Genomic DNA, 17347 nt, shown 5'->3' with positions numbered 1-17347 from the left:
AGGTTTTGTAAGCCCCTGTGGGCAGAGCAGAGCATGCGCTGCAGGGCACCGAACACAGGCATGCATCAGCGCCTAAAAACCTCCTCACAATGGCGAAGAGAGGACCCGGATTCGGTTTTCCTGATTGATAGGACTTGTAAGAGCCTGTGGCAACTCTAGCAAGTAGAGCAGAGTGTGTGCCGCGGGACACCGAAGACAGGCGCGTATCAACGCTAAAAAATAAAAAGAAAGGGGGATCTGTGGGGAGCAATCCGGACTAGACTAAGTTACTCGAATTAGGACTTATTCTATGCATCTGCTCTCCCACAATATGGCGCTGGGAGAGAAGTAAACAGCTTCCGCACAGCTGCCTCCAGTTCAACCAATTAACTGTAGGACTTGCTCCTGATTGGAGAGCAGCGTACTCAGCCGAGTTGGGATTGGCGGAGGAGGACTATAAAGGAGGAGAGAGACGGCATGCACCAGGAACATCTATGGGGAACATCTAAGGGAACCCGTGCAGCCCCCGAGAGACCCGGCCGGCGGTGTGCCGCTCCCCTGCGGAAGTGGGGAATGCGGCCAGGGGGAACTGCCCTTCCACGGAGGTGGAAGGGATAGTAGCCAACCCGGGAAGAACCAGCAGCAAACCCGGGGAGGGCCGAGCAGACGAAAGAACAGCGCAGGGTCCTGTGTCGTTCCTCCACGAAGACGGGGAGCGACAAGGTACTGTGATATCTATCTTTGATGATAGTTTTGTCTGACATGTTACTTTTTAATTATCCAATCAATTATTAAGTTGAAATGTAATTATACTAAAAAAGTAAGAATTCACAGGTTGTGAGGCTATTAGTTTAAGAACAAGAGCTTTGAAAAGAATGTTTATGACATTTATCAAATAGATGAATCCATTAGTAAAACTGATGTTTATTGATTTTTAAGACAAATCTGATATCTGTTAAATAAAAGTATGAGCAGTTACTTTTAGATCAGAATCCTTTGTATTTCTACATTTAAGTGATATTCACAATTTAATTTTATTCAAGTCAAAAGAACAAAAGCTATACAATTCCTAGCAATGGAAAATTTAAAAAAAAGTGTTTTTCATAGATATTTTACTCTGTAAATAATCTCTTCTATGGCTGTCCAGAATGTTCCAGTAGAAACAAATAAAGTTATTCTTTAAGTAAAAAAGACAAAACATCAATTATAAACAAAATGGAAAATTTCAACATTAAAGTCATAACTATATAGTCAAGTAGAGCAAGACAGTTAAACAGGTTCTACCCAAATTTAGCAGAAGAGTAGTTTCTCATTTCATTCATCAGTGAATACAGTCTTCATTTACTCAAACACAGTAGAAAACATCATATATGAACTGTGGGTACTTGGCAAAGAAGTGTTTCCAGAATGGCATTTAGAATGGCTTCATGACTTACAATTGAAAGATTTTCTAAACAGATCTGCTCTTTAAGAGAAGTTTATGAAACACCGCAATTTTTTCATGCATTAATCTTGCAGTAAATAAGGAAAAGTACCATACCTACTTAACCTAGGTTAGTAGGATAGTTGCTAAAATATAACTTTGTCACCTCTCCACATTTGAGACTGCTACACCAGAAAACTGCAGGCACATGCTGATTTGTTCATTTGAGTAAAATATAGATATTCCTGGGGAAATGACAATTGGTACAGCTTCTCATCAAACATTTCCTCCCAAGAATCCTGGGTTTCCAGAGACTGTTCTTATTTACAAACATCAATTTGGAGTCCCTCTACACCCTATGTTGTGCTACTGACATCTATTGGGCTAGAAGTTATCTGCATAACTGAATAAAACAAATTATTTCTACTTCATTTCTTCCAATTATTCAAGAGTTATTGCTTTAAGAGAAAAAGAATGAACGCAATGGGCCAGGACTCTCAGTAGTGGTAACTTGAGTTCATTAAATTTTGTTTTCTTTGTTGTCATATTGTTGGTTGGCTTATCACGTAGGCCAAGATTTTGGGACACTAACAATCATATGGAAAAATATAGATTATATTTATACTATGCAAATTAAACTTTTAAAATATAGCATAACAAGAGTTGAGTAGAAATAAAATAATTAAAATATGTCTTAGAATTTCTCTTGAAAGTATGAAAAGTTAAAACTTTTTTGGGAGTCTTCACATGATATTTAATAAAGAAAATTTGAAAACAAGCAAGCCTTAAATCCTTTGATTAAATGGGGCACGTCTTTTTCTAATTATATAGGAAAATTATCAATTAAACATTTTTAAAATTTATGGCATTTAAACAGTAGTCATGTTACTGGGCAAAAATTCTAGTGATAGTTTAAATTTAAAAGCTGATGAATAGATTAAAAGTCAACTACATTTCTGCTTCAAACAAACACAAAAAAGGCACTGTCCACGACATGACACTAAATGAGGTATTTTGGCTAAACTATATTAAGTAAACATGCTTTCCCTGCTCATATTTATTTTTATGTATCACATATCATTGAAATTAGAGATAAAAAGCTAATTTGAATTAAAAAAATCTTTGTTCTATATTTTATTATGTATAAAGTACTTTAGAGTATTTTGGTGCAAGACTTTTCTTTAACTTTTGAGGAAAATGTATAATGTACAAGAAGCTACTGCTAACTGTATCAAAGACATCTAAAAAATACATTCTTTACTCTTTTGCACCTAATGTATAGAACTATAAAATCTGTCAAGGTGGAAACTTCCTGGAATTTCTTAAAGTATTATAAAATTAGCAAGGCAAAAGATATATAGTATGTTCAGTATAACTGGGTTACAACTTATCTATATATAAACAGAAAGAATCTCTCAAAAGCAAGTGAAACAAGCAGAAGCAACAGTTCTTTAAATTACACTTGATAATACCAGATTTCAGGACATACTACAGCGCAGTTGTTATCAAAACAGCATGGTACTGGTACAGAAACAGATGGATAGACCAGTGGAACAGAATTGAAACACCAGAAATCAACCCAAACATCTACAGCCAACTTATATTTCATCAAGCATCTAAAACCAAGTCCTGGAGCAAGGACAGTCTATTCAATAAATGGTGCTGGGAAAACTCGATTTCCACGTACAGAAGCATGAAGCAAGACCCCTACCTTTCAGCTTACACAAAGATCCACTCAACATGGATTAAAGATCTAAACCTATGACCCAACACCATCAAATTATTAGAGAACATCGGAGAAACCCTGCAAGATACTGGCACTGGCAAAGACTTCTTGGAAAAGAACCCAGAGGCACAGGCAGTCAAAGCCAAAATTAACATTTGGGATTGCATCAAATTGAGAAGTTTCTGTACTGCAAAAAAAAAAGTCAGGAAAGTGAAGAGGCAACCAACAGAATGGGAAAAATATCTGCAAACTATGCAACCGATAAAGGATTAATAACCAGAATCTACAAAGAGATCAAGAAACTCCACAACGACAAAACGAACAACCCACTTAAGAGATGGGCCAAGGACCTCAATAGACATTTTTCAAAAGAGGAAATCCAAATGGTCAACAGGCACATGAAAAAAAGTTCAGGATGACTAACAATCAGGGAAATGCAAATCAAAACCACAATGAAGTTTCACCTCACCTCAGAACAGCTCACATACGGAAATCTACCAACCACAGATGCTGGTGAGGATGTGGGGAAAAAGGGAAACTAACCCACTGTTGGTGGGAATGCAAACTGGTAAAGCCACTATGGAAGTCAGTCTGGAGATTCCTCAGAAACCTGAATATAACCCTACCATACAACCTAGCCATCCCACTCCTTGGAATTTACCCAAAGGAAATTAAATCGGCAAATAAAAGAGTTGTCTGCACCATAATGATTATTGCAGCTCAATTCACAATAGTTAAGATCTGGAATCAACCCAAATGCCCATCAACAGTAGACTGGATAAAGAAATTATGGGATATGTACTCTATAGAATACTATACAGCGGTAAAAAAAAATGAAATCCAGCCATTTGAAACAAAATGGAGGAATTTGGAAAACATCATGCTGAGTGAATTAAGCCAGTCCCAAAGGAACAAATATCATATGTTCTCCATGATCGTGACAACTAACCGAGCACCAAAAAGGAAACCTGTTGAAGTGAAATGGACACTATGAGAAACAATAACTTGATCAGGCCTTGCCCTGTCAAGGAACAACTTATTACTTTATTCCTTTTAGTATTTTTTTGTTCTACTTAATACTATTGGTTGAGCCATGTAATTAACACACAATTATTCTTTTTTTTTTTTTTTGACAGGCAGAGTGGACAGTGAGAGAGAGACAGAGAGAAAGGTCTTCCTTTGCCGTTGGTTCACCCTCCAATGGCCGCCGCTGCAGCCGGCGCACCGCGCTGATCCGATGGCAGGAGCCAGGATCCAGGTGCTTTTCCTGGTCTCCCATGGGGTGCAGGGCCCAAGCACCTGGGCCATCCTCCACTGCACTCCCTGGCCATAGCAGAGAGCTGGCCTGGAAGAGGGGCAACCGGGACAGAATCCGGCGCCCCGACCGGGACTAGAACCCGGTGTGCCGGCGCCGCAAGGTGGAGGATTAGCCTATTGAGCCACGGCGCCGGCTTCACACAATTATTCTTAGGTGTTTACATTTAACTGAAAAGTGATCCCTGTTAAATATAAGAGTGGGAATAAGAGAGGGAGGAGATGTACAGTTTGGCACATGCTCAATCGGACTTACCCCAAATGATAGAGTTAGAAATGTGCCAGGGGATTTCAATTCAGTCCCATCAAAGTTGCATGTACCAATGCCATCTCATTAGTCAAAGTGTCAGTTTCAGCTCATAATTGATCTTAATGACAGGATTAAGAGTCAAAGGGATCATATAAACAAGACAAGTGTCTGCTAATACTGACTGATAGAAATAAAAATGAGAGAATGATCCAACATGGGAAGCGGGATACACAGCAGACTCATAGAATGGCGGATGTCCTAAACAGCACTCTGACCTCAGAATCAGCCAAACTTCCACCTTGACTATGACCTTGTCTAAATAAGATTGGAGTTGGCGAACTCAAGAGGCTTCCATAGCCTTGGCAACTCATGACAAAAGCCTTGGGTGATTACTGATACCATAAATAAGAGTGTCAATTGTTAAATCAACAACAGGAGTCACTGTGCACTTATTCCCCATGTAGGATCTCTGTCTTTAATGTGTTGTACTCAAACAGTACTTTATACTTTGTGTTTCTGTGTGGGTGCAAACTGTTGAAATCTTTACTTAGTATATACTAAATTGATCTTCTGTTTATAAAGATAATTGAAAATGAATTTTTTTAAACTTTATTTTTATTTGACAGGTAGAGTTAGAGACAGTGAGAGAGAGACAGAGAGAGAAAGGTATTCCTTTTGTTGCTTCACTCCCCTAATGGCCAGTATGGCCGGCACTGAGCAGATCAAAGCCAGGAGCCGGGTGCTTCCTCCCGGTCTCCCATGCGGGTGCAGGGACCCAAGCACCTGGGCCATCCTCCACTGCCCTCCCAGGCTGCAGCAGAGAGCTGGACTGGAAGAGGAGCAACTGGGACTAGTACCCGGTGCCCCAACCGAGACTAGAACCCAGGGTGCGGGCGCCACAGGTGGAGGATTAGCCAAGTGAGCCACGGCGCAGACCTGCAAATGAATCTTGATGTGAATGGGATGGGAAGGGAGAGGACGATGGGATGGTTGCGGGTGGGAGGGAGGTTATGGGGGGAAAAGCTGCTATAATCCAAAAGTTGTACTTTGGAAATTTATATTTATTAAATAAAAGTTAAAAAAATTACACTTGATAACATAGATGAGCAAGTTTCTGTAATAGTTCATCCTGGAGAAAGCAAATTTTACAAGTCACCAGGCTGTGACAAATATAAATGACACATTTCAAGTAAGATTTAAAATACAGTCTCAAAAACTCACATAAAACCAACACTAAGAATTTAATTTTTAAATAATTCAGAAGATATGGAGAACTTAATAGAGCAGAAGCTATGAGAGAAATTTAATCTCTAAATAAAATGTGCCTGCAAACAAAATGCCCAACACTACAGAATTAAAGGTCAATCACATTTTGCTAATTTACAACAATGTAATATTAGAGTAGAAAAAATTTTTTATAAAAAGCTGAAAATGGCCGGCGCCGCGGCTCACTAGGCTAATCCTCTGCCTTGCGGCGCCGGCACACTGGGTTCTAGTCCCGGTCGGGGCGCCGGATTCTGTCCCGGTTGCCCCTCTTCCAGGCCAGCCCTCTGCGGTGGCCCGGGAGTGCAGTGGAGGATGGCCCAGGTGCTTGGGCCCTGCACCCCATGGGAGACCAGGAAAAAGCACCTGGCTCCTGGCTCCTGCCACCGGATCGGCGCGGTGCGCCGGCCGCAGCGCGCCAGCCGCGGCAGCCATTGGAGGGTGAACCAACGGCAAAGGAAGACCTTTCTCTCTGTCTCTCTCTCTGTCCACTCTGCCTGTCCAAAAAAAAAAAAAAAAAAAAAAGCTGAAAATATATACAAATGCTTAAATAGGTGTATTTTCTAAATTATTTAAATACATATATGTCAAGACATGGCAATCAAGATAAAATTTAACCTCTACCTGTTCCATCAATGCAACAATTATGCCAACAGAATCTGTCTGACCTTGTGGTAGTTCTACAGTGAGATCAAGGCTAAAAATCAATTAAAATAATTAGCATAAATGAATGTTAATATAGGTATTTTTCTTTACCTAATTATAATTAGCTATAAAATAGGCATTGAGAAGTTGAATATTCCAATTACATTTTAGCTTAATTCAAATAAAAATAAAATAGGTTCAATTTTATAAATGTAAATAGAATTTAAACACACTGAAGTCTACCTGGGAAATGATCCCATCTTCTGAACAAAAGATCAAAATAATGGCCACCTGATACACTAGATATACTAGAGATTACTATGTGAAGGAAAATTCATATGCTGAGGAAAAGATAAAACAGGAAAGTAGCCTTGGGATTCTTATCTACTATTTGAATTAACTAAATTTAGTGTTTAGTTCCCAAACTATCCTTAGTAGGAATCATTACTTACATCCAACCATACAAGGAAGGCTCAGAAACATTAAAGACATTTGTGAAAGATCACCCTAGTGACAGAGATAGGATTTGAACTCATGTTTGTCTACCTCTAAGGCCCCTGATTATAATCTCCACTGTACTACTCTTTTGGGATATAAATGTTCCTTTCTGTTAATTTCTACACTAGTGAATGCCAACTCCAGTTTGAAAACTCTACAAGAACTTTAGTACCTTTAATAGCCATTATGTGATTATACACATAGATTTTTTTTTTGACAGGCAGAGTTAGTGAGAGAGAGAGAGAGAGAGAGAGAGAGACAGACAGACAGACAGAAAGGTCTTCCTTTTGTTGGTTCACCCCCCAAATGGCCGCCAGGGCCGGCGTGCTGCGCCGATCCGAAGCTAGGAGCCAGGTGCTTCCTCCTGGTCTCCCATGCAGGTACAGGGCCCAAGCACTTGGGCCATCCTCCACTGCCTTCCCAGGCCACAGCAGAGAGCTGGACTGGAAGAGGAGCAACAGAGAAAAAATCCGGCACCCCAACCGGGACTAGAACCCGGGATGCTGGCACCGCAGGCAGAGGATTAGCCTAGTGAGCCGTGGCGCCAGCCCTACACATAGATTTTTATTGAAACTGTAAAGATATGCCATACAAGTTGAGTATCCCTTAAACACAACGCTTATGAACAGAGGTTTCAGACTTTTGAAGTTTTCTGGAGTTTTGAATATGGATTTTATTGGAATTTGCAAATATTCCACTTTTTGAGCATCCCTAATCTGGAAACCTGAAGCCCAAAATCACCCAATTTTAATCTTTATCTTGAAAAATGTATTTTTGTTCTTTTTCTAAAAAAAGAGATGTATTTATTTGTTTGAAAGGTAGAGTGACAAAAAGAGGACATAAAGATGAAAATTTTCCATTTGCTAGTTCACTTCCCCAATGGCTCCAATACCTGTGCTGAGCAAGTCCAAAGCCAGGAGCCAAGAACTCCATCTAGGTCTCCTATGTGGGTGACAGGAACTCAACTACTTGAGCCATCATCTGCTACCTCATGATTGTGTTAGCAGGCAAATCGGGTGGAACCAACGTGGCTGGAACATGAATCGGCACTCCAGTATAGGGTGCTGGCATCCTAAGAGGCAGCCCAATCCACTGTATCACAATACCGTTTCCTGTACTTTTATTCTTTACTACTATGTTATGTTGCAGTATATGCCAGAGAATACTGATAAAACACATGTGTGTAGCACAGTCAAGTCATTCCTTCAATCACGAAGTACCTGGATTAAACAGCCCATAACAGACATCCTATTTCCAAAAAGAAATACCACAAATGGATATAAAATATTTATTTTTTAAAAAAGAAATGACCATTTGCAAAGCTGTTGTATTTTTAACCCCTTGGACACTTTTCACATACTGTTCAGTTTTCAGGATTCGAACTAGACTTATGACTCCAGGGCTTGATTATACCATAATTCTTTTGGAAGATTCTTTTCTAAAAAAATCACACATTTGATATGTTGTATACACTATATATCTTACAAATGTTTAATCATTCCTGCCTCCATTGATCAGTTTCATGTATTTCTTATAACACACCAAATGAGTTTATTGCTAGACATTTTAAGGAATACTAAGATTATTTGAACAAAGCCACATGTTTATGAACATAGTAAGGAACTGCATGACTGTTGGAAAGTCCTTGAAACACTACATTCTACAGTCAAAAACTTAACTATGACCATTGATGGTAAATATAAGTATTTTCATCCACGTTATATAGAATTTCATAACCTCCAGATATTAAATCAACATTACCCCCAAGGCATCTAAATATTTTCTTTCACAGCTTCATCTGCCATTTCTTGAAGTAGCATATCCACTTGGTTCTAGAAAAAGAAAATGAGAATTTACATGTTTTTTAGTTGTTATTTATTTTTACTTATTTGAAAGGCAGAGAAAGAGAGACAGAAAGGGAGAGAGAGAGAGAGAGAAGGAGGGAGGGAGGGGGATGAAGGGAGGGAGGGAGGGAAGGAGGAAGGAAAGAAATAGAAAGGTAGGAAGGAGGGAGGGAAGGAGGGAGGGAGAAGAAAGACTGATCTTGTATCTACAGGTTCACTTCCCAAGTACCTGCAACCGTTGGGGCTTGGGAGGCTGAAGCCAAGAAATTAGAACTCAGTCTGGTTCTCTCATGTGGGTAGCAAGGACTCAAATACTTCGAGTCATCACCTGTTGCATCCTAGTGCGAGCATCAGCAGGAAGCTCTCAGAAGGAGAGCCAGGACTTAAACCTAGGCACTCTGATATGAGATGTGGGTATCTGAAGTGGTAGCTTATTCAATGAACAATGTCTGCTGTATTTTAATGGCATTTGTTTTTAGAGTGACTTTTGTTTCTCATTTTGTTTTTAAAAGGGGAGAAATGGCCTATAATTTTGAAAAGAAAGCTTTTTAAAAATATATTTTAACACCAAAGGAAGCTGAATTATTCAGAATAAGATTTTCCCCCTGAATATTAAATCCTAAAGCCTAAAATATTAGAAGCAAGATTCAGATATCATTTGAATCTGAGTAATATGGCTCTAACATACTGAGACAATTTATAAAGCTCCATTATAACATACTAAGTGAAATTGCATTTTACACATATCAAATTGTTAAGTTTTTCAAAGATTTATTTATTCAAAAGTCAGAGTTACAAAGAGAGAGGGAGAGACAGAGTGAAAGATCTTCCATCCTCTGGTTCACTCCCCAGATGGCTGCAACTGCCTGAGCTGTGCCAATCTGAAGCCAGGAGCCAGATGTCTCTTCCTGGTCTCCCACACGGGTGCAGGGGCCTTAGGACTTGGGCCATTTTCTCTGCTTTCCCAGGCCATAGCAGAGAGCTGGAATGGAAGAGGAGCAGCCAGGACCAGAAACGGCACCCATATGGGATGCCGGCAGTGCCGGCAGAGGATTAACCTACTATGCCATGGCGCCGGCCCCTCAACTGACTTTATACACATATGATTAACTCTATGTTAAATAAAGAGTTCAACAAATAGTATGAAGAAAAAAAAACTGTTCCTCAAAAGTCAAGATAAGGGCTGTTCAAATCATTGCTTCTCAAAGTGTCAATTACACTTCTACAGGTTTTCTTTTAGGTGCTCTATTAGTTATCAAAGATCAGGGAGAACATATGGTATTTGTCCCTTTGGGACTGGCTTATTTCACTAAGTATGATGTATTCTAGATTCATCCATTTTGTTGCAAATGATTGGATTTCATTTTTTTTAAATGCTATGTAGTATTCCATAGAGACCATATCCCATAATTTTTTTAAAGGCATTTTTAGCTTTTATTTAATGAATATAAATTTCCAAAGTACAGCTTATGGATTACAATGGCTTTTCCCCCCCCATAACTTCCCTCCCACCCGCAACCCTCCCCTCTCCCGCTCCCTCTCCCCTTCCATGCACATCAAGATTCATTTTCAATTCTCTTTATATACAGAAGATCAATTTAGCATATAATAAGTAAAGATTTCAACAGTTTGCACCCACATAGAAACACAAAGTGAAAAATACTGTTTGAGTACTAGTTATAGCATTAAATCACAATGTACAGCACATTAAGGACAGAGATCCTCCATGAGGAGTAAATGCACAGTGACTCCTGTTGTTGACTTAACAAATTGACACTCTTGTTTATGGCATCAGTAATCACCCTAGGCTCTTGTCATGAGTTGCCAAGGCTATGGAAGCCTTTTGAGTTCACCAACTCTGATCATATTTAGACAAGGTCGTAGTCAAAGTGGAAGTTCTCTCCTCCCTTCAGAGAAAGGTACCTCCTTCTTTGATGACCTGTTCTTTCCACTGGGATCTCACTCGCAGAGACGTTTCATTTAGGTTTTTTTTTTTGTAGTACAGAAGCTTCTCAATCTGATGTAATCCCATCTGTTAATTTTGGCTTTGACTGTCTGTGCCTCTGGGGTCCTTTCAAAGAACTCTTCGCCAGTGCCAATGTCTTGTAGAGATTCCCCAATGTTGTTTAATAATTTGATGGTTTCTGGTCATAGATTTAGTTCTTTAATCCATTTAGATAGATTTTTATGTACACTGTAAGGTAGGGGTCTTGCTTCATACTTCTGTATGTGGAAATCTAGGTTTGGCATGGTAAATCTCTTTTTTGTCATCCAAGGGGAAGTTTGTTCTTGTCTGTTGGCGTAGACTCAGCTGAGCTCCTCTCCTTGAAGGAGACCAGTGCCTGGGTGCTAGCCCCAGTAGGTATACTATTTGTCCACTCTGCCACAAGGACCTGTGCAGTCCCCAGTGTAAGCTCAGATTCCCCAGCAATGTCCCTCTCCTGGTAACCAGGGAGCCCTGATTGTATGGAGCCTCCCATAGTGACTGCCCAAAGTCCCAACCACACCCTGAGTCCTCCCGCGCAGCCTCAGTGTTTTCACAGACCTGGCACACAAGCCTCCCACATGCACTCAGCCCCCTGTCTGTTCTCCCCACCAGACTGAGGAGTCTCTGCTTGGCTCGTTGCTGGATGCAGACATGAGCTGGTGCAGCAGTTATGTATGTCCAAAGTGGTGCCTGCTCTCTGTCAGCTTGTTAAAGGATGCTGTTGCAGTGTGATCAGGGAGAGAGAACACATGCCCCCGCTTTGTTTTTTCTCCTCTAGTTTGGCAGGTAAACTATACCCTACAGGGCTCCAAGTGGGATTCCCTCTAGACTCTTGCTGCAGCTTTTTCACCAGTACATTGGGCTGCTGGAATCTGGTCTCATTTCACTCTCCAAAGCTGGTGCAGAAGCTGAGTTATACGTGTACACGCCCTCCACATAGATCCACTGTGTCCCTCCAATTTGCATAGTTTCCTCTGCTGTTTTCTCCCTAACTCTTCCCTGAGACTGCAATCTTTCCACTTTTTTATACTATCTTCTCCTAGACTAGAGCAGCAAGCTCCCTCCTACTCTGCCATTTTAATCCAATCTCCCATACTGTGTATCTTATCTGACCACAATGGAATGAAGCTTGAAATTAACAACTTAAGAAACTCCAGAATATATGTAAACACATGGGGACTGAATAACACTCTCCTGAAAAAAAACAGTGTCATAAGAGAAATCAAAAGGGAAATCAAAAAATTCTTGGAAGTGAATGAAGACAACAAACATCAAAAATTATGGGTATCACAAATGAAAAGAGGGAAGTTTACAGTAACTTCTGCCTACATCAAGAAGTTGGAAAGGCATCAAATAAATGATCTAGCAATGCATCTCAAGGACCTAGAAAAACAATAATCCAAACCAAAAATTAGTAGAAGGAAGAAAATAATTAAAATGGAGAAGAAACAAAATTGAGACCAAAAAATGATACAAAAGATCAGTGAAATAAAGAGCTGGTTTTCTGAAAAAAAATAAAAAAATTGATACACCAGTGCACCAATTTAGACAAAAAAAAGGTGTAGAAAAAGACCTAAATTAATAAAATCAGAGATGAAAAAGGTGATGTTACAATGGCTACCGCAGGAAAAAAAGAATCATCACAAATTACTACAAACAACAAAATGCCCACAAAATTGAAGACCTAGAGGAAATAGATAGATTTCTAGACATACAATCTACCAATATTGAATCATAGACACAGAAAACCTAAATAGACCAATAACCAAGATGGACATGGAATAATTAATAAAGTCTCTCCCAAATACAGAAAAACCCAGGACTGAATGGCTGCACTGCATGATTCTACCAAATTTTTAAAGAAGAACTAAATCCTAATTCTTCTCAAACTATTCAAAACAATGGAAAGGGAGGGAATCCTCCCAAACTCTTTCTGCAAGGCCAGCATCAACTTAAATCCAAAATCAGAAAAAGAACAAAGAAAACTATAGACCAGTATCCCTCATGAAATAAGTGAAAAATCTTCAACAAAATACTAGCTAGTAGAATCCAACAACACATCAGAAAAATCACTCACCAAAAGTGGCATTTACCCATAGTAGGCAGTAATGGTTCAACATATGCAAATCAATGTGATACAACCAATTAACAAGTTGAAGAATACAAACCATAGGGTTATCTCAATATATGCAGAAAAAGCATTTGATAAAACAACATTTTTTATGGTAAAAAAAAAACCTTAAGCAAATTGGGTATAAATGGAATATTACTTAGCAGTCAAAGCAATATATGGCAAATCTACAAATAGCATCACAATGAATGGGGAAAAGTTGGAAGCAGTTCCACCAAGAAGTAGAACCAGACAAGGGATTCCACTTTAACCATTACTATTCAATACAGTTATACAAATTTTAGCCATATTCATTAAGCAAGAAAAAAGAAATAAAAGGGATACCAAATGGAAAGGAGCAAGTCAAATTATCTATGTTCATGGATGACATGATCCTCCACATACAGGGAAAACAAAAGAGTCCACTAAGAGACCAATGGAACTCATAAGAGTTTGGTGAAGTTTCAGGATATAAAATCAAAACACAAAAAGCAAGAGTGGTTGTACACAAAGACAATGCCATGGCTGCAAAAGAACTTTTCAGATCACTACCTTTCACAATAACTACAAAACATTTAAATACCTTGGAATAAATTTGACCAAGGAGGTGAAGATCCCTATGATGAAAATTATAAAAAATAAAGAAAGGAAGAAAGAAAGAAAGAAAGGACACAAAACACGGAAGAATATTCCATGTTCATGGATTGGAAGAATTAATACAATCAAATATCCATACTACCTAAAGAAATTTACAGATTCAATGTGATACCAATAGAAATACCAAGGTCATTCTTCAGAGATCTAGAAAAAAAGGATATTAACATTCACATGTAAACACAGGAGACCCCGAATAGCTAAAGCAATCTTAAACAACCAAAACAAAGCCTGGGACATCACAATACCAGATTTCAAGACATACTCAGGGCAATTATAATCAAAACAGCCTAGTACTGGAACAAAAAATAGACATGTAGAAAATGGAACAGAATAGATATCCCAGAAATTAATTCACAAATCAGCAACCAACTAATCTTTGACAGAGAAGCTAAAATCAATCTCTAGAGAAAGGACAATCTCTTCAACAAATGGTGCTGGGAAAATCGTATCTCTGCATGTAAAAATATGAAACAAATCCCCTACCTTACACCTTATATAAAATCAAATAACAATGAATCAAGGATCTAAATCTATTACCTAATACCATTAAATTACTAGATGAAAACATCAGGAAAAGTCTGCAAGACATCGGCATAGGCAAAAACTTCTTGGAAGAGACTCCAGAAGCACAGGTAATCAAAGCCCAAATTGACAAATGGGATTACATCAAATTGAGAAGCTTCTGCACTGCAAAGGAAACATTCAACAAAGTGAACAAGCAACCAACAGAATGGGATAAAATATTTGCAAACTAAACAACTGATAAAGGATTAATATAACAGAATCTATAAAGAGCTCAAGAAACCCAACAGCAACAAAACAAACAATCCAGTTAAGAAATGGGCAAAGGACTTGAACTGCGCTGATACCAAGCCTGGAGCCAGGTGCTTCCTCCTGGTCTCCCATGCAGGTGCAGGGCCCAAGCACTTGGGCCATCCTCCACTGCCTTCCCTGGCCACAGCAGAGAGCTGGACTGGAAGAGGAACAACTGGGACAGAATCCGGCACCCCAACCCGGACTAGAACCTGGGGTGCAAGCGCCGCAGGCAGAGGATTAGCCAAGTGAGCCATGGCCATACTTATCTTTTAATTGTATTTCCATGAACTTTCCAGAACTATTTATTTATTTATGAGAGAGACAGAGAAACAGAGACAGAGCTGCCATCCACTGGTGTACTCCCAAAATGGTTGTAACAATTAGAGGTAGGCCAGGCCAAACTTGGAAGCTGGCAACTGAATACAGGTTTCCCCCATATGTGGCACAGACCCAACTACTTGAGCCATAAGCTGCTGTCCCTCCCCCAAGAGTGTACATTAGCAGGAAGCTACACTAGCAATTAGTTAGTAAGGGTCAGGAGCAAGTACAGCAATTAGAAGCTTACCACAATAACTGAGATAAGATATACTGGTGCCTTGGATATAGATAGGAGCACTGTAGACAGTAAGAAGTGGTCAGGTTCTGAATACATTTGCTGAGGGTATGAAACTGAAAGGTAAAGCATGACTCTCTGCTGTTATTTTTTTTCTGAGTAATAGAATTGCCTTTAATCGATATAACAATAGTGATACGGAGGAGGATGTAGTATAAGGAGTTTTAAGTTTGGTTTGCTCCTACAATATCCAAGTAGAAACATCAAGTAAGCAGTTGGATACAGGAAATTGCAATTCAGGGGACAAAAATAGGCTACAGATGTACACTGTATTCATTAGTACACAAATGGTATTTACAACTAAGAGAAACTACCTTAACTCACCGGAGTCAATATAGAAATATAAAGAGAACAAACAAAAAATAGGCCTACAGACTACGTACTGTTGAGTGTGGTAGCCTGGAAGCCAATGGAAGAAAGTGCTTAAATGAGCAAGGACTAGTGAACTGTGACAAATGCTACTGGCAAGTCAAGTAAAATAACTATGAGAACTTACCATTATATCAAGTAATGCAGATTTTGCAGTTTCTATGGAAGTGATGGTATAAGCCTAAATGGATATAGTACCACAAGGAATAGTAGGAGAGGAGCTAGAAAGAACCAATGAACATGGACAAGTCTTTCAAGTTTTGCCATAAATGAAATAAGGGAGAGCAGCAAGAGTCAGAAATGGGGTGAAGAGAGATTTTAAAAATTTAAGGATGGGCCAGCGCCACAGCTCAATAGGCTAATCCTCCGCCTGTGGTGCCGGCACACCGGGTTCTAGTCCCGGTCGCAGCTCAGGATTCTGTCCCGGTTGCCCCTCTTCCAGTCCAGCTCTCTGCTATGGCCCGGGAGTGCAGTGGAGGATGGCCCAAGTCATTGGGCCCTGCACCCCATGGGAGACCAGGAGAAGCACCTGACTCCTGGCTTCGGATCAGTGCGGTGCGCTGGCTGCTGTGCGCTGGCCGCAGTGGCCACTGGAGGGTGAACCACCAGAAAAGGAAGACCTTTCTCTCTGCCTCTCTCTCTCACTGTCCACTCTGCCTGTCAAAAAAAAAAAAGATTTAAGGATGTATGTGTGCTGACAGAATTTAGTAGATAGGAAAACTGGTGATGTGGAAGAGAACTGTTAGAACAATGGTATTGGACATTGAAAAGGGAAAGTAGAGCCGGCGCCGTGGCTCAATAGGCTAGTCCTCCGCCTTGCGGCGCCGGCACACCGGGTTCTAGTCCCGGTTGGGGCGCCGGATTCTGTCCCGGTTGCCCCTCTTCCAGGCCAGCTCTCTGCTATGGCCAGGGAGTGCAGTGGAGGATGGCCCAGGTGCTTGGGCCCTGCACCCCATGGGAGACCAGGAAAAGCACCTGGCTCCTGGCTCCTGCCAGGATCAGCGCGGTGCGCCGGCTGCAGCGGCGGCCATTGGAGGGTGAACCAGCGGCAAAGGAAGACCTTTCTCTCTCTGTCTCTCTCTCACTGTCCACTCTGCCTGTCAAAAAAAAAAAAAAAAAAAAAAAAAAAAAAAAAAAAGGGAAAGTAGACAAGGGGTGAAGCTGGCTTTTACTAGGCATGTAGACAGTTTATTGCAAGAACAGGGAATTGGCAGATACAAAAGATTTCTCAATGAAATAGAAAGCAAGATCATCGGCTCGAAATGACAATTGGAAAAGAATATTCTGAAGTTTGCAAAGACAGGAGAAAATATGAAACTATCATTTAAGTGAGAAGAATATATGGATTAGAGATATTATCAACCACCACTAAGTCATGTTGACTCTCAAGTTTCTTTTAAATTGGACAGTTTGGCAAGATGTCAAAACATTGAAACATATTCCATGACCCAGCAATTTTACTTCTAGGAATCCATCCTAAAAACACAGAGATCACAATAAATATTTATGTGCTTTCAGAAATTTTCACTACAGTGGTATTTAAAAATGGCATTAAAGTTAGCTATCACTTAGATGCCCAATAATATAAAAAATATTATGTGAATTATAATAAACAGTACACTATTTATATAAAATAATGTTTCAGACAATAGTTAATGATATATAGAGAAAGTCTCACAATATAAATAGCAAGGGCAGTAGGCAGGTCCTTCATTCATCTGTCCATCCATTTACGAACACTTACCAGATGTCTTTTATGTATCATTTGAGACACAACACTAAATAAGACAAGGTTCCTACTGGTAGAAGGAAACAAAAATGAATAATACAACTAAATTAGATTGTAGTAAGTG

The 17347-nt window shown here is 39.8% G+C and overlaps 1 long non-coding RNA gene across 2 annotated transcripts in view; it reads right to left on the bottom strand.

Moving 5' to 3' along the window:
* Positions 1 to 8423: 8423 nt before the first annotated feature.
* LOC103351912 (uncharacterized) overlaps positions 8424 to 17347 on the bottom strand; it is a 47677-nt gene continuing 38753 nt past the window's right edge. For both annotated transcript variants that reach the window (XR_016228475.1, XR_011385626.2), the window contains one exon: positions 8424 to 8930. This is a non-coding gene — a long non-coding RNA (uncharacterized LOC103351912). The remainder of the gene's footprint in view (positions 8931 to 17347) is intronic.

This window comes from Oryctolagus cuniculus, chromosome X, assembly GCF_051225735.1.
Source record: "Oryctolagus cuniculus isolate XC-2025 breed Fujian yellow rabbit chromosome X, ASM5122573v1, whole genome shotgun sequence".
NCBI lineage: Eukaryota > Metazoa > Chordata > Mammalia > Lagomorpha > Leporidae > Oryctolagus > Oryctolagus cuniculus.
This window is presented reverse-complemented; position numbering and strand designations above follow the sequence as displayed.